At 39.6% G+C, this 17,448-nt stretch overlaps 8 non-coding genes and 9 pseudogenes across 8 annotated transcripts; all 17 read right to left on the bottom strand.

The window, feature by feature from the left end:
* Positions 1-157: 157 nt before the first annotated feature.
* LOC142500677 (5S ribosomal RNA) lies at positions 158-276 on the bottom strand. Its single transcript, XR_012803209.1, has one exon. It is a non-coding gene; the product is annotated as a 5S ribosomal RNA (ribosomal RNA).
* A 300-nt stretch (positions 277-576) lies between these two features.
* Positions 577-695, bottom strand: LOC142500716 (5S ribosomal RNA; annotated as a pseudogene).
* Positions 696-979: 284 nt separating this feature from the next.
* On the bottom strand, positions 980-1,098 carry LOC142500783 (5S ribosomal RNA; annotated as a pseudogene).
* Positions 1,099-1,382: 284 nt separating this feature from the next.
* LOC142500196 (5S ribosomal RNA) lies at positions 1,383-1,501 on the bottom strand. The gene has a single exon (XR_012802843.1). It is a non-coding gene; the product is annotated as a 5S ribosomal RNA (ribosomal RNA).
* A 285-nt stretch (positions 1,502-1,786) lies between these two features.
* LOC142500372 (5S ribosomal RNA) lies at positions 1,787-1,905 on the bottom strand. Its single transcript, XR_012802931.1, has one exon. It is a non-coding gene; the product is annotated as a 5S ribosomal RNA (ribosomal RNA).
* A 285-nt stretch (positions 1,906-2,190) lies between these two features.
* Positions 2,191-2,309, bottom strand: LOC142500683 (5S ribosomal RNA; annotated as a pseudogene).
* A 300-nt stretch (positions 2,310-2,609) lies between these two features.
* On the bottom strand, positions 2,610-2,728 carry LOC142500487 (5S ribosomal RNA; annotated as a pseudogene).
* Positions 2,729-3,013: 285 nt separating this feature from the next.
* On the bottom strand, positions 3,014-3,132 carry LOC142500556 (5S ribosomal RNA; annotated as a pseudogene).
* A 285-nt stretch (positions 3,133-3,417) lies between these two features.
* LOC142500125 (5S ribosomal RNA) lies at positions 3,418-3,536 on the bottom strand (annotated as a pseudogene).
* A 282-nt stretch (positions 3,537-3,818) lies between these two features.
* Positions 3,819-3,937, bottom strand: LOC142500475 (5S ribosomal RNA; annotated as a pseudogene).
* A 300-nt stretch (positions 3,938-4,237) lies between these two features.
* Positions 4,238-4,356, bottom strand: LOC142500083 (5S ribosomal RNA). Its single transcript, XR_012802797.1, has one exon. It is a non-coding gene; the product is annotated as a 5S ribosomal RNA (ribosomal RNA).
* Positions 4,357-4,657: 301 nt separating this feature from the next.
* Positions 4,658-4,776, bottom strand: LOC142500416 (5S ribosomal RNA). The gene has a single exon (XR_012802975.1). It is a non-coding gene; the product is annotated as a 5S ribosomal RNA (ribosomal RNA).
* Positions 4,777-5,061: 285 nt separating this feature from the next.
* Positions 5,062-5,180, bottom strand: LOC142500694 (5S ribosomal RNA; annotated as a pseudogene).
* Positions 5,181-5,480: 300 nt separating this feature from the next.
* On the bottom strand, positions 5,481-5,599 carry LOC142500727 (5S ribosomal RNA; annotated as a pseudogene).
* A 285-nt stretch (positions 5,600-5,884) lies between these two features.
* LOC142500427 (5S ribosomal RNA) lies at positions 5,885-6,003 on the bottom strand. The gene has a single exon (XR_012802986.1). It is a non-coding gene; the product is annotated as a 5S ribosomal RNA (ribosomal RNA).
* Positions 6,004-6,303: 300 nt separating this feature from the next.
* LOC142500446 (5S ribosomal RNA) lies at positions 6,304-6,422 on the bottom strand. Its single transcript, XR_012803003.1, has one exon. It is a non-coding gene; the product is annotated as a 5S ribosomal RNA (ribosomal RNA).
* A 285-nt stretch (positions 6,423-6,707) lies between these two features.
* On the bottom strand, positions 6,708-6,826 carry LOC142500311 (5S ribosomal RNA). Its single transcript, XR_012802901.1, has one exon. It is a non-coding gene; the product is annotated as a 5S ribosomal RNA (ribosomal RNA).
* Positions 6,827-17,448: the final 10,622 nt, after the last annotated feature.

Here is a 17,448-nt window from a genome sequence, read left to right as displayed (position 1 = left end):
AGAATTCTATTTTGGAAGGTTGCATTGTGTTGAACTTTCTGAGGAAAAAACGATATATTTCTTTGCCACTGCGGGAAAAAGTAGCAAGAAATGAAACATTTTCTTTTGCTGCGAGGAATGCCATGTATATTTTAATTAGGGAAGCGAAAAATAAAAACACCTACAGCACCTGGTATTCCCAGGCAGTCTCCCAACCCGGTACTAATCAAGCCTCAACCTGCTTAGCTTCCGAGATCTGACGGGATCGGGCACTTTCAAGGTAGTATGGCCGTAGGTAGAGATTGCTGTCTCATGATATCCTCTCATTCTTAAATTCATGAGCCTATATCTTGCTCCATGCATACACAGAGACTGAGAAAATGACAGGTGCACTCAAATGTACTATAGACGGAATTCTTGATGTAAGAATTCTTGATGTCAGAATTCTATTTTGGAAGGTTGCATTGTGTTGAACTTTCGGAGGAAAAAACGATATATTTCTTTGCCACTGCGGGAAAAAGTAGCAAGAAATGAAACATTTTCTTTTGCTGCGAGGAATGCCATGTATATTTTCATTAGGGAAGCGAAAAATAAAAACACCTACAGCACCTGGTAGTCCCAGGCAGTCTCCCAACCCGGTACTAATCAAGCCTCACCCTGCTTAGCTTCCGAGATCTGACAGGATCAGGCGCTTTCAAGGTAGTATGGCCATAAGTAGAGATTGCTGTCTCATGATATCCTCTCATTCTTAAATTCATTAGCCTATATCTTGCTCCATGCATACACAGAGACTGAGAAAATAACAGGTGCACTCAAATGTACTATAGACGGAATTCTTGATGTCAGAACTCTATTTTGGAAGGTTGCATTGTGTTGAACTTTCTGAGGAAAAAACGATATATTTCTTTGCCACTGCGGGAGAAAGTAGCAAGAAATGAAACAATGTCTTTTGCTACGAGGAATGCCATGTATGTTTAATTAGGGAAGCGAAAAATAAAAACACCTACAGCACCTGGTATTCCCAGGCAGTCTCCCAACCCGGTACTAATCAAGCCTCACCCTGCATAGCTTCCGAGATCTGACAGGATTGGGCACTTTCAAGGTAGTATGGCCGTAGGTGGAGATTGCTGTCTCATGATATCCTCTCATTCTTAAATTCATGAGCCTATATCTTGCTCCATGCATACACAGACTGAGAAAATGACAGGTGCACTCAAATGTATTATAGACGGAATTCTTGATGTAAGAATTCTATTTTGGAAGGTTGCATTGTGTTGAACTTTCTGAGGAAAAAACGATATATTTCTTTGCCACTGCGGGAAAAAGTAGCAAGAAATGAAACATTTTCTTTTGCTGCGAGAAATGCCGTTGTATGTTTTCGTTAGGGAAGCGAAAAATAAAAACACCTGCAGCACCTGGTATTCCCAGGCAGTCTCCCAACCCGGTACTAATCAAGCCTCACCCTGCTTAGCTTCCGAGATCTGACGGGATCGGGAGCTTTCAAGGTAGTATTGCCGTAGATGGAGGTTGCTGTCTCATGATATCCTCTCATTCTTAAATTCATGAGCCTATATCTTGCTCCATGCATACACAGAGACTGAGAAAATGACAGGTGCACTCAAATGTTCTATAGACGGAATTCTTGATGTCAGAAATCTATTTTGGAAGGTTGCATTGTGTTAAACTTTCTGAGGAAAAAACAATATATTTCTTTGCCACTGCGGGAAAAAGTAGCAAGAAATGAAACATTTTCTTTTGCTGCGAGGAATGCCATGTATATTTTCATTAGGGAAGCAAAAAATAAAAACACCTTCAGCACCTGGTATTCCCAGGCAGTCTCCCAACCCGGTACTAATCAAGCCTCACCCTGCTTAGCTTCCGAGATCTGACGGGATCGGGAGCTTTCAAGGTAGTATTGCCGTAGATGGAGGTTGCTGTCTCATGATATCCTCTCATTCTTAAATTCATGAGCCTATATCTTGCTCCATGCATACACAGAGACTGAGAAAATGACAGGTGCACTCAAATGTATTATAGACGGAATTCTTGATGTAAGAATTCTATTTTGGAAGGTTGCTTTGTGTTGAACTTTCTGAGGAAAAAACGATATATTTCTTTGCCACTGCGGGAAAAAGTAGCAAGAAATGAAACATTGTCTTTTGCTGCGAGGAATGCCATGTATATTTTAATTAGGGAAGCGAAAAATAAAAACACCTAAAGCACCTGGTATTCCCAGGCAGTCTCCCAAACCAGTACTAATCAAGCCTCACCCTGCTTAGCTTCTGAGATCTGACGGGATCGGGCACTTTCAAGGTAGTATGGCCGTAGGTAGAGATTGCTGTCTCATGATATCCTCTCATTCTTAAATTCATGAGCCTATATCTTGCTCCATGCATACACAGAGACTGAGAAAATGACAGGTGCACTCAAATGTACTATAGACGGAATTCTTGATGTAAGAATTCTTGATGTCAGAATTCTATTTTGGAAGGTTGCATTGTGTTGAACTTTCGGAGGAAAAAACGATATATTTCTTTGCCACTGCGGGAAAAAGTAGCAAGAAATGAAACATTTTCTTTTGCTGCGAGGAATGCCATGTATATTTTCATTAGGGAAGCGAAAAATAAAAACACCTACAGCACCTGGTATTCCCAGGCAGTCTCCCAACCCGGTACTAATCAAGCCTCACCCTGCTTAGCTTCCGAGATCTGACAGGATCAGGCGCTTTCAAGGTAGTATGGCCATAAGTAGAGATTGCTGTCTCATGATATCCTCTCATTCTTAAATTCATTAGCCTATATCTTGCTCCATGCATACACAGAGACTGAGAAAATAACAGGTGCACTCAAATGTACTATAGACGGAATTCTTGATGTCAGAATTCTATTTTGGAAGGTTGCATTGTGTTGAACTTTCTGAGGAAAAAACGATATATTTCTTTGCCACTGCGGGAAAAAGTAGCAAGAAATGAAACAATGTCTTTTGCTACGAGGAATGCCATGTATGTTTTAATTAGGGAAGCGAAAAATAAAAACACCTACAGCACCTGGTATTCCCAGGCAGTCTCCCAACCCGGTACTAATCAAGCCTCACCCTGCTTAGCTTCCGAGATCTGACGGGATTGGACACTTTCAAGGTAGTATGGCTGTAGGTGGAGATTGCTGTCTCATGATATCCTCTCATTCTTAAATTCATGAGCCTATATCTTGCTCCATGCATACACACAGACTGAGAAAATGACAGGTGCACTCAAATGTACTATAGACGGAATTCTTGATGTCAGAAATCTATTTTGGAAGGTTGCATTGTGTTAAACTTTCTGAGGAAAAAACAATATATTTCTTTGCCACTGCGGGAAAAAGTAGCAACAAATGAAACATTTTCTTTTGCTGCGAGGAATGCCATGTATATTTTCATTAGGGAAGCAAAAAATAAAAACACCTTCAGCACCTGGTATTCCCAGGCAGTCTCCCAACCCGGTACTAATCAAGCCTCACCCTGCTTAGCTTCCGAGATCTGACGGGATCTTACTCTTTCAAGGTAGTATGGTCGTAGGTGGAGATTGCTGTCTCATGATATCCTCTCATTCTTAAATTCATGAGCCTATATCTTGCTCCATGCATACACAGAGACTGAGAAAATGACAGGTGCACTCAAATGTATTATAGACGGAATTCTTGATGTAAGAATTCTATTTTGGAAGGTTGCATTGTGTTGAACTTTCTGAGGAAAAAACGATATATTTCTTTGCCACTGCGGGAAAAAGTAGCAAGAAATGAAACATTTTCTTTTGCGAGAAATGCCATGTATGTTTTCGTTAGGGAAGCGAAAAATAAAAACACCTGCAGCACCTGGTATTCCCAGGCAGTCTCCCAACCCGGTACTAATCAAGCCTCACCCTGCTTAGCTTCCGAGATCTGACGGGATCGGTCGCTTTCAAGGTAGTATGGCCGTAGATGGAGGTTGCTGTCTCATGATATCCTCTCATTCTTAAATTCATGAGCCTATATCTTGCTCCATGCATACACAGAGACTGAGAAAATGACAGGTGCACTCAAATGTACTATAGACGGAATTCTTGATGTCAGAATTCTTGATGTCAGAATTCTATTTTGGAAGGTTGCATTGTGTTGAACTTTCTGAGGAAAAAACGATATATTTCTTTGCCACTGCGGGAAAAAGTAGCAAGAAATGAAACATTTTCTTTTGCTGCGAGGAATGCCATGTATATTTTCATTAGGGAAGCGAAAAATAAAAACACCGACAGCACCTGGTATTCCCAGGCAGTCTCCCAACCCGGTACTAATCAAGCCTCACCCTGCTTAGCTTCCGAGATCTGACGGGATCGGGCGCTTTCAAGGTTGTATGGCCGTAGGTGGAGATTGCTGTCTCATGATATCCTCTCATTCTTAAATTCATGAGCCTATATCTTGCTCCATGCATACACAGAGACTGAGAAAATGACAGGTGCACTCAAATGTACTATAGACGGAATTCTTGATGTCAGAATTCTTGATGTCAGAATTCTATTTTGGAAGGTTGCATTGGGTTGAACTTTCTGAGGAAGAAACGATATATTTCTTTGCCACTGCGGGGAGAAAGTAGCAAGAAATGAAACATTGTCTTTTGCTGCGAGGAATGTCATGTATATTTTCATTAGGGAAGCGAAAAATAAAAACACCTAAAGCACCTGGTATTCCCAGGCAGTCTCCCAACCCAGTACTAATCAAGCCTCACCCTGCTTAGCTTCTGAGATCTGACGGGATCGGGCGCTTTCAAGGTAGTATGGCCGTAGGTGGAGGTTGTTGTCTCATGATATCCTCTCATTCTTAAATTCATGAGCCTATATCTTGCTCCATGCATACACAGTGACTGAGAAAATGACAGGTGCAATCTAATGTACTATAGACGGAATTCTTGATGTAAGAATTCTATTTTGGAAGGTTGCATTGTGTTGAACTTTCTGAGGAAAAAACGATATATTTCTTTGCCACTGCGGGAAAAAGTAGCAAGAAATGAAACATTTTCTTTTGCTGCGAGGAATGCCATGTATATTTTCATTAGGGAAGCGAAAAATAAAAACACCGACAGCACCTGGTATTCCCAGGCAGTCTCCCAACCCGGTACTAATCAAGCCTCACTTTGCATAGCTTCCGAGATCTGACGGGATCGGGCGCTTTCAAGGTTGTATGGCCGTAGGTGGAGATTGCTGTCTCATGATATCCTCTCATTCTTAAATTCATGAGCCTATATCTTGCTCCATGCATACACAGAGACTGAGAAAATGACAGGTGCACTCAAATGTACTATAGACGGAATTCTTGATGTCAGAATTCTTGATGTCAGAATTCTATTTTGGAAGGTTGCATTGTGTTGAACTTTCTGAGGAAAAAACAATATATTTCTTTGCCACTGCGGGAAAAAGTAGCAAGAAATGAAACATTTTCTTTTGCTGCGAGGAATGCCATGTATATTTTCATTAGGGAAGCGAAAAATAAAAACACCGACAGCACCTGGTATTCCCAGGCAGTCTCCCAACCCGGTACTAATCAAGCCTCACGCTGCTTAGCTTCCAAGATCTGACGGGATCGGGCGCTTTCAAGGTTGTATGGCCGTAGGTGGAGGTTGTTGTCTCATGATATCCTCTCATTCTTAAATTCATGAGCCTATATCTTGCTCCATGCATACACAGAGACTGAGAAAATGACAGGTGCAATCAAATGTACTATAGACGGAATTCTTGATGTAAGAATTCTATTTTGGAAGGTTGCATTGTGTTGAACTTTCTGAGGAAAAAACGATATATTTCTTTGCCACTGCGGGAAAAAGTAGCAAGAAATGAAACATTTTCTTTTGCTGCGAGGAATGCCATGAATATTTTCATTAGGGAAGCGAAAAATAAAAACACCGACAGCACCTGATATTCCCAGGCAGTCTCCCAACCCGGTACTAATCAAGCCTCACCCTACTTAGCTTCCGAGATCTGACGGGATCGGGCGCTTTCAAGGTTGTATGGCCGTAGGTGGAGAATGCTGTCTCATGATATCCTCTCATTCTTAAATTCATGAGCCTATATCTTGCTCCATGCATACACAGAGACTGAGAAAATGACAGGTGCACTCAAATGTACTATAGACGGAATTCTTGATGTCAGAATTCTCGATGTCAGAATTCTATTTTGGAAGGTTGCATTGTGTTGAACTTTCTGAGGAAAAAACGATATATTTCTTTGCCACTGCGGGAAAAAGTAGCAAGAAATGAAACATTGTCTTTTGCTGCGAGGAATGCCATGTATATTTTAATTAGGGAAGCGAAAAATAAAAACACCTACAGCACCTGGTATTCCCAGGCAGTCTCCTAACCCGGTACTAATCAAGCCTCACCATGCTTAGCTTCCGAGTTCTGACGGGATCGGGCGCTTTCAAGGTAGTATGGCCGTAGGTGGAGATTGCTGTCTCATGATATCCTCTCATTCTTAAATTCATGAGCCTATATCTTGCTCCATGCATACACAGAGACTGAGAAAATGACAGGTGCACTCAAATGTACTATAGACGGAATTCTTGATGTAAAAATTCTATTTTGGAAGGTTGCATTGTGTTGAACTTTCTGAGGAAAAAATGATATATTTCTTTGCCACTGCGGGAAAAAGTAGCAAGAAATGAAACATTTTCTTTTGCTGCGAGGAATGCCATGTATATTTTCATTAGGGAAGCGAAAAATAAAAACACCTACAGCACCTGGTATTCCCAGGCAGTCTCCCAACCCAGTACTAATCAAGCCTCACCCTGCTTAGTTTCCGAGATCTGACGGGATCGGGCGCTTTCAAGGTTGTATGGCCGTAGGTGAAGATATTGTCTCATGATATCCTCTCATTCTTAAATTCATGAGCCTATGGGCCTCATGCAGTAAGCGTTGATAAGGATTTTTTCGGCATTTTATAGGCAAAATTGGGTTTGAGATTCAGTAAGCGCCGATAAGTGCTTGATTTCGCCAGTTTTCGTAGCCGATAATTTTGTTATGGCCAGTCGGCTGCCGATAAGCCTGTTTTCGCCACTGATCGCCACTTTTTTAAATCGGCTGGATTCAAGAACCAAAATCAGCTTATCGGGGCTGATCGGCACAACGAAATTGAGATGTTATGGCCAATTTCTCCCGCCAACTAAAGTTGGCAGTTTGGAGGGGAGAACGATCGCTAAGGCTGCCGGAACGGCACTTAGAAAAAAAAAATCTTCTGTACATCAATGGAAGTCAATGGAGCGGGGACGTATAACAGTATAGTACTGTTTACGTTTCATTGCTCACAATACAAACGTCATTTGCAGTACAGTGTGGGGGCATTCCCTGCATTGTGTCACAGCTGACGTGTATTATTTGCATAACATTGTACTTTTACATGTTTTCTGCATTTGCGTGTCACATTACTCATCATGTGATGATGTGTCAAGGGAAAATACTATACTCAACTCTTAAAGGAGAACCTCACATCATATCACACATTTTACTGAACTGAGCGACAATTATTTATATCATGTCACACATACACCGTATATTCATGTTCCTTTACATTACACAATGCTTGTAATGTGTGACGCATCTTTAAACGTTCATGTACATCTTTATTCTCATGTTTACATCTCGCTTTTGTCCTCACTATTTTCATGACGTCACTTATTGGACTCTCATTCACATTGCATGTTTACATTGTAACCGTTGCATTACAAGCACTTCAACCTAACTTCGACACACATGTACAGTAATTCATCATTGTGACACCTTGTAAACTCATTCTATAGCAACTATCCTCATTACAGAAATGCATGCATATGCACACGAAAATTCATTGTTGTCAACATGTCACAATAACATGCCTAATTACACATGTTACACCAAACTTTTCCCACGTCAATCTCAGCCTTTTTGTCTAATTACATGACTGACTGTTGCGTTCAGAAGTGTTACATGCATTGCACATTACACTATTTATTTTCAAGCAATCTTTGTACAAAGCTTCACGTCACATCTTTGGCAAATATCATCATTCCCTGCAGAATACACACAACAAATACTTCTAAGAACAACTGCACACAGCTTGCCACAGAAGTACTTTATTATGTTAATGTAACACCTTGCATTTTACTATGTCACCTGACATCATCACATACCTATTTAAAGGACGCCCATTACCTGCTCATTCACAGCTACTCATTTCAAAATGTTGCGATTTTTAGGAGACGGAGGAACATTCTTTTCTATGACATGCTTGCTGATCAAGACAATCATATAGGGCAAGGGAGGGACAGACCGAGGGACAGTGACAGGGACAGGCACGCGGATACGACAGGGACAGGGAGAGGGACAGGCCGAGGGAGAGGTAGAGGGACAGGAGATCAGAGGAGAAGACAGAGGAGACAAGTTGTGCCTCGTCCGCGTGTGTACAGGGAGAGAACCCTGTTAGATGGGATGAGTGAGGAGGAGATAGTAAGTCGCTATCGTTTGAGTTCAGCAGCAATCTTATCTCTTTATCAGGAGATAAGGGGAGATTTAGATTTTTACACAGCCAGAGGTCGTGCAGTCCCTGGGCTTGTTAAAATGCTGTGCTCATTACATTATCTTGCTTCCGCGTCATACCAGACAACTGTGGGCATAGTGGGCGGGGTCTCGCAATCTACATTCTCGCGGGCCTTTATCCAGTTTCTCTATGCACTCAATAGACGCGCTAGGAATTATATTCATTTTCCTACAGAGGCAACAGAGTGGCTGGAAGTCAGGACTGGCTTTTATAATATAGCAGGGATACCATCTGTGCTGGGTGCAATCGATTGCACACATGTTGCTTTGATTGCACCTAGTTAGAGTGAGCATGTGTACCGCAATTGTAAGCACTACCATTCACTCAATGTACAGGTGGTATGTGATGCCACGATGAGGATAATGCATGTGGTACCCAAATTCCCTGCTTCCAGTCACGATTCCTCTATCCTGAGGAACTCTTCAGTCTTCCATGCGTTCGAAGAGGGACATTTTGAATATGGTTGGCTGCTGGGTGAGTACACATTTACATGTTCTAACACAAAACACATTTTTCTTTAGGAATGTTGGCATTGTAGAATTTCATCACTAATGTCAGCTTATGTGTGCTCCATTCATTATAGGTGATTCAGGATACGGAATTAGGCCGTGGCTCTTGACTCCGGTGCTAAACCCTCAAACTGAAGCAGAGGAGAGGTACAATGCAGCCCATATATCTACAAGATCTGTTATAGAGAGGACATTTGGCCTACTCAAGGCCAGATTTAGGTGTCTGGACAGAACTGGTGGGGCTCTTCTATACAAGCCTCAAAAAGTCTCTGATATTATCCTTGCCTGTTGCATTTTGCACAATGTTGCACTCAGGCACAATGTACAATCAGACCTAGCTGAGCCTTTGGTAGACGAGCATCCCACCCATGTAGCTGCTGAAAATGAACAAACAGCCAGTGGTGGCCAGACACGCCAGAATCTCATCAATTCATTTTTTTCTTGTAAGTAAAAACAGATATGTTCCTAGTACTACTTTTATAGTTTAATTATGTTATATTAACAATAATGTTTTTTTTATATAACCTTCTGTTAGGACACAGATGAATATGGGTTGCACACCTTTCTTTTCTCTGCTGTGTGCACAAAGGGATGTGGCACCGGTATGTTATTGTTGCACAGGTTATATAATCCCTCTTCCATTGTACATTAGTTGTGTGTATGTGAATACAACTGGGGTAACAAAGCAGTAATATTTTAGCATTGTGTTGTTCGTTATGCAAACACAATACAAATAGTATGGCCATAGTCATTCATTCTTCTAGTATGCTTACATACAATGTTATTGGTGCAGTGTAACATGTACATCCAGATGATGTGTACACCAGGCTGCTTTACATGTTGAATGTCATTAAATATACATGGTGTTGCACATTGAACAGCAAATACACACTTTGCTGTGTTGCTTAGGGTACTGAAGATGGCATGTCAATGTTTGCAATTTACATATTGTTCCATTGCATTATAGGTATATCTCCAGTATGACTGATCATGGTATGTATATTTGCTGACATCTGGCATAAGATGTGCCTACCACAATATTCGTATAAGTATTTGAAGTGAAAACCCAACATATTGGTTTTAAGAAAAATGTAACATACATGTACTTTCTGTATCATGTACATGCATTTAGCTACTATTGAGGTTTCATGTGCATTGTATTAGAAAATGATTACTCCCATTTCATCACATTTTATGTATGTTCCCTTATAAATTCCATTAATGTAATATAGATGTGTTTGGAGAAAAGGGGATAACTGTACTTATTTGTTTACTTACGGGAGATCATTCATCACGGATGCAATTGACTGATCATAACACTCCATGCATGAATGCCTGTAATCACAACAATGCGTAGTACATCTTATATTTTGCAATGTAGGTGATTATTAATGCTACAAATTAATAGGCAACATTAAATAAAATGTGACACATGTTTATGTGTAAGTCACACGTGTGTGGATGTGACCTACATGTAACAAGTGGCAAAGTGTAAACAAAACCACAAATGTGTCACAAATGTTACTGTAGTGTAGCATTTCTAATTTCCCACAATTACAATGTTGGTAATATATTTGGAATGTAATTCACGTCACTTCATCATTATCATGATGATAATTATCAAGTTTTCTCTAAATATAAACGTCAATCATGTGCACATTAGCATAGGCACACTTTTTAAGACAACTGTTTGTGTCTGTATCAATTTGTGTAGGATCCATGTATAACATCAACAAATGAGAACAGCAGGTTTATTATGGTAGCTTATAGCATCATATTCACTGTACTATTTATTTATATAACGTTTAATAAACACAGTAAACTATAGTTAGTTAGGTAAATGAAATATACACAGAAACGTACTTCATTACATGATGTTGATGTAATATTCAGAACATCATGCATTGTAGGGGACCACAACATCTAGCCAATAACATTATTTGCTACAGTCCCAAACCATTTTATCAACATACCCATGTAACAAGAGATTTTTATCACGAAATGGCTAGTTGGTTGTAAGTGTCCTTTACATTGGGAGAAGGAGTGGCTCAGTGAGTAAAGACACACACTGGCACTGAGAGTTTGAAGCAGGGGAGTCTGGTTCAATTCCCGGTGTCGGCTCCTTGTAACCTTGGGCAAGTCACTTTATCTCCCTGTGCCTCAGGCGGCAAAAAATAAATAGTAAGTTCCACGGGCCAGGGACCTCATCCTGAAAAATGTGTCTGTAAAGCGCTGCGTACAGCTAGCAGCGCTATACATGAACATGCTCATATTATTATTATTATTGTTACATAGTTTCGACAGTCATACGTTCCATTACACAATAGAATACACAAATGTGTTAGCAGAGTGGGAATGGTTGTTATATATAAAACACACCATGCCATAAAATGTTAGTTGTAATTAAAGAACACTGAAGAAACATTCATGAGGCACTGTTTTTCAACATCATTATGTTAATTAAGTGCTTATGCAATATAGGCATAAGGGTATCACATTTTTAATTGTTTGTTAATAAGCGCTGCAAGCAATATAAAATTAGTTCCATATGTAGTACAGTAGTCGTTGGCTCCTCCTCACAATCATCTCATATAAAGGTAGACTCTTCTGAAATCATACATTGATCCGATTGTATCTTCCCCGACATCTCTGAAATACAGCAAACACATGATGGTCAAAGATGGCACCTTACTATATATGTATCCGTGACAACGCGTTACGCAGTTCTATATGATTGTGTAGATACACACGTCAGTCACTTATATGTTAGAAGTACAAGTGTATATCGGTATGTAATCTTTCATGAAAGTAGTAGCAGGCATAACTATGTATATGAAGTGAACGTTGCCTGTATACTGAAAAATGTGCGCGCACATCTTAGTGTGCGCACGCACTTCACGCTTGGGTCGACTAACTGTTAGCGCATGCGCAAAACAAAGCGTACGTTGTGCGTTCAATACATGTTGAAAATACCAGTATACATAAAATCTTTATTTCAAATACAATGAAGACGAAACTACATTCGTTCTAAACGAGTACATCTGTATTCTTTTTAAACAGACGTGTTTGGACAGAAAGCACGGCCGATAACACAATGCGCAAATGCAATACGTGTGACGTCATGTTAAGCCAGCGTGAAACGCACGCTAACACTCCTCCCACTCAATTAACATTCGGCTAACGCCCAGTTTACGCCTACAAACACTGAGCCGCACGCATGACACACTGCAGTTACCGTTACTATAACAAAACATGACAGCCAATAGGCTTTGAGGCGCGCACGTCGCTTGGGGGCGGGACTTACATCCGTAATCCTTTTTAAGGACGCCTTGGGCCATGACAAGGGTCCCACGTCATACGTGGTGGACCCGGTTTTAAATGTTGTAGATGTTGCATGATAACAAAACAGGTATGTGTTAGAGTTATGGAAAAATGTTGCTAATATGTTTACAGGGATAGGAAAGTACGTATATTTATTCCGTCAGCAATGTGTACTACTCTTTCAGGTTATACTATATTGTATTAGGAAACAATTTGTTTGTGATCGCTACATGTTATGCAGTCTGCAATGTTACGCTGTATCCACGCATTGAAAGTGAAAATGGTGGTTACAAAAAAAAAAAAAAATTTAAACGCAGAGTCAACGCATAACGAGTGTTATATTTACCATTCTTCTAGAATTAACTCTTCGTCTGCCTGCAACTGGTCGCTCCAGAAATGCAAGGCATTTTCATCCACGCTTGACCCAAACGCTGAATCCAGTATGACACACATCTCCTCCATGAAGCACTCATAGGAATCGCCACTGCTTTCTTCAAACAATTGGTCCGGAGGTAGGTTCATTTCTTCGGGTACCCATTCCAATGCATTTTCAGCTGAAAGGCTTGCTACATAATCATAGTAGTTTTGTTCTTGTACAATGTGGGTTTCAGGAATGGAGGGTGCAGATATTGCAGCAGGTATCGATTCACACGGAACAGTAGTAGCGGATCCATTGCTTTTGGCATTAGGAATAAATATGCCTTTAAGCACAATATGTGTGCCCTCTTTCACGGTGAAATGTTTTTCCTTGGCAATCTTCCAGAAACCATACTTGTCTTCTAGCTTATCCTGCACACGTTCAAAACAGTCATTAGTTGATAAAGTGAATCTTACTGAGGAATTAAAATTGCGCGCATGCCCACGGTCTTGGTAATAAGGATATTTTGCTCGAATCAAATCATAGATTTGGCGTGTGGTCGCTTTGTGTCCGCAAGTGGACAAAATCGCTTCTGATACCATGAATTTATACCCTAATTGCGGATTCATATTTTTAACGAATTCATCAGCCATTGCAGATTAGCACAAAAGATGTGTGCAGGTCTGTGTTCTTTGCTCATAAAAATGAAACTGCTCAATGGCTAACAAATTGCTGTGTTTCCTTTTCAAGGTCAACAAAAGTTTCAACTTTTACTCCTTAATTCAAACGCCAATTGGATCTGTAGTTTTAATTGGTTGAACATTTGTGGTTTCTGATAGCCGGTTGTGGGACAAACATGTATCCTTTTTTTATCTCGTTTCTCAAAACATTTAATTAAGTCACATTGAGTTTTCTTGAAAAATAACAAAGAGCACTGTGTGAAAATAGTGCTTAGACAGCCATATCATTAAATACACACACCTGCAAAATGAAATGTTTCTTTCCCGCATACATTTCTGTGTGTATTTGAAAGTCTGGTTAACTCCCTGTCTGCATGAGTTTAAATACGTGTGTATCTATATATATATATATATATAAATATATCTCTCTCATAAATATATATATATATATAAAGTGTATATTGTACTATATGTATATTGTGTGTATATATGTGTATATATATATATATATATATATATATATATATATATATATATATATATGTATATATATATATATATATATATATATGTATATATATATATATATATATATATATATATATGTATATATATATATATATATATATATATATATATGTGTGTGTGTGTGTGTGTGTGTGTGTATATATATATATGTGTGTATATATGTGTGTGTATATATATATATATATATATATATTTTTTTTTTATATATTGCAGGAGTACACACAACATATTGATGGCAGTAAGTAGGCCTTGTATGAAACCTATTTAAATGGTGATAAACATGAGTGAATTAAGTAATAAACATTTGTTTGAGCCCAATACTGTTAGAGGCTCACACTTAGTATAGTTCTCAAACATTAGGCCTGTATTATTAAAATAGTGTCTTTTCACAAGGAAGCATGAAGTGTATTTGTTTTGTAAATACATATATACCAGTTTACATAGTACTATATATACATACACACACACACTGTGTGTGTGTGTGTGTGTGTGTGTGTACATATATCCATACACTGGCGACACATTTTATTCGAGCTTGGCTAGTCCCACGAATTCGGGTATACCCGGGTGTATTGAGGTTTGTGACTGTTTTCTGCCCGAGTGCATTGAGGTATTTTCCAAGCAGGGATTGAAGCATTTTATTCCCGCTGGCTGCAATACTGCACAGTATATATATATATACTGCATTACAATTCATGAATTTATGCCATCTGGTAGACACGCGAAGCATTGCAGCCTATTAAATCCTAATCATTATCATTTAACAGATCAGCCAACCATCAGCCAGGCATGAACCCAGGCTGGGAAGGCAAACACAACGGGGCTTGTCAGAGGTGAGGAGCGGCGCATTCCAGGTATCTGCCAGGTACATACTGGGTATTTGCTCGAATAAAGTGTGTCGGTGCAGTACATACTACATATGTATTAGTATACATTCAGAGATGTTCTTGAAACAAGAACACATAAATGATTAAAGGACAACATTACAATGGGCAAGCAAGGCCAAGGTAAGTAATATTTTACACATAATCCTGCTGTACACGGACAATAAAGATGTTTGCAGTTAAATAGATGTGTGTTTTTAATTGCATGTGAATAATATGCACATGCAATGATTACATCAAGTAACACTCCCAAATACAATGTTTTGCACGTAAGTCTATGGCAGCTTCTCTAAACATAGCAACTGGCTCCTGCTGGACAATTACTGAACAGACGATTAATACATCAATATTTATAACACTATTCATTAATTATGACTGTTAACATTTCCAAAACTTCACGTGTACAAGAACATAGTTGAAAGTTTGGAAACAACACAGTCTTCAGCATACATACAATATTAATTCTATAATCTGAAGTCAACAAAACAAGGCCAAAAACATATTTAGTGAATTATAACATTTATTTTTTTTGTTCCTTTTGAGAGCGAGTAACAGGCCTGCTTGTTGTCTCTTGCATTTTCCTTTTTCGTTTTGCAACAACTTTAGCCACAACAGAGCCACTTTGAGTGGCCTCTGGCACTTCACGGGCAGGGCTTGTGGCCAGTGACTCAACTACAGGGCTTTTGGCCAGTGACTGTTCACCGACAGGGCTTTTGGCCAGTGACTGTTCACCTACAGGGCTTTTGGGCAGTGACTGTTCACCGACAGGGCTTTTGGGCAGTGACTGTTCACCTACAGGGCTTTTGGGCAGTGACTCACCTACAGGGCTTTTGGGCAGTGACTGTTCACGGACAGGGCTTGTGCCCACTGACACATGTGAGCAAGTTGGTAGACACTGCACAAGTGATGGTTGGTCTGTTTCATGTGTGTCTTTTTTTGTTTGTGTCCAAAAGCTGGTCAGTAGTAACTGCTTGTGGTGTTTTTTTGTTGTCGCCTCCTTTGTAGGTGTCAGCTGCTGATTTTGTACAGATGGCAGCGGTAGGATGTCGTCAGGAACGTGCACAGCAATGTCTGCTACTTGACCGGTAACATTCGGACCTGGGGAATGAAGTTCAGATGCATGTGGTGAAAACTGCCCAGCATCTAAGGATCCTGCCTGTGAGGTGTTGAAGTTGAATTGTGGTACATTAGTCATTCTCAAGTAATTTGCTTGGGTTTGCTGAACAACTAATGCTTCGAATGAGGTGTTGATTTTTTGCAACTGTTTAGGCACTTCAATGAAGACTCTGTGGAGATGTGCCAATTGTGATACTGTTTCTTCCTGCAGTGCAATCATCCTTTCCAGCACTGTCATCATGTCAGAATGGCGGCGATTTTCTGCTTCCACAATTTTTCCCTCAGAAGCTACAATTGCATCGTATGTCGTAGTTGATGGACGATTTGGCGGTAAAACAGTTTCTATTGGAACCTCTTCATGCTCACTTGATTGTATTTCTGTGTCTATGGCGGCATCATCCTCATCATCCTCATCATCATGTTCTAAAAATAAATGTACACATTATTAAATGGCATGTTAATCTCTGCTGTGTTACTATGTAATTCTACTGTGTCCTAAGTAACACCTAACATGTTTCCATACGTTTTATAACCACACATTAAAAACTACCTTGACTTACGAATAATGTTTGGACTCAGTATGAAATATGAATGAATGAAAAGTTGCTCTAAACTCAGAAGTCCTACATGATAGTTAACATCACTAACACAATACATGTTGCCTTACACTTAATTTTCACTGACACTAAGTAATCCTATTTAAAGAAGATGTGCAAAACAAATAATGAACATGACAACATAACATATAGAAGTGCACATATTATATGGCCACCAACTGATACACTCACCTTCTAGGTGTGTTGAGCTGCATGACCCAGGTGAAGACACTTGTTCCATCTCAGGTGACACATGTCCTCCAGGGGCAACTATATATAACAATAACATTAGTTGTACATTTACATGTGTAAATATTGAACAAACACTTATTGTATGTTGTGTATTTCTGAGTACCTAACAGCATCAGTTCCTTAACCCAAAATGTGTGTGTGAAAGTGAACATAAATAGTTGTACTAACAATGTACATGCCTGTGTACTTAGAACTTTTGAGTTCCCTAACATACAACATACTATGTTTCTGCAGTAATGCGTGAGGATAAATAGATTAAATTAGTACATACAAATCATATGTTGTGTAGTCATATCAGTATCATCATGTACATAACTATCATGAGATGAACATTCACAATGGTTATCATGAAGGTGGTCATATTGCAAAAAGTGTTGTTTTTGGTACAGGATATGTGTGGTACATTAATAGAAGATGTGGCACACCTGAATGTGGCTGTGACTCAACAAGACAACACATGCAGTGTGTGATAATGTGTCGTTGATAGTAGTTGAACTATAGATATGAGTGAACTAATGTGTGAGGTACGGTTTGATAACTAATGAGTTGTTGGGGCATTTAGTAGCTCTAGTTACGCTTTCAAATGAGTGTGATTAACTTCAGTTGTGCTAGTCAGGTTGTAAGAACGGTATTCCCTTCCCCAAAAAGCCTAA

The sequence above is a fragment of the Ascaphus truei genome, chromosome 7 (assembly GCF_040206685.1).
Source record: "Ascaphus truei isolate aAscTru1 chromosome 7, aAscTru1.hap1, whole genome shotgun sequence".
Classification (NCBI taxonomy): domain Eukaryota; kingdom Metazoa; phylum Chordata; class Amphibia; order Anura; family Ascaphidae; genus Ascaphus; species Ascaphus truei.
This window is presented reverse-complemented; position numbering and strand designations above follow the sequence as displayed.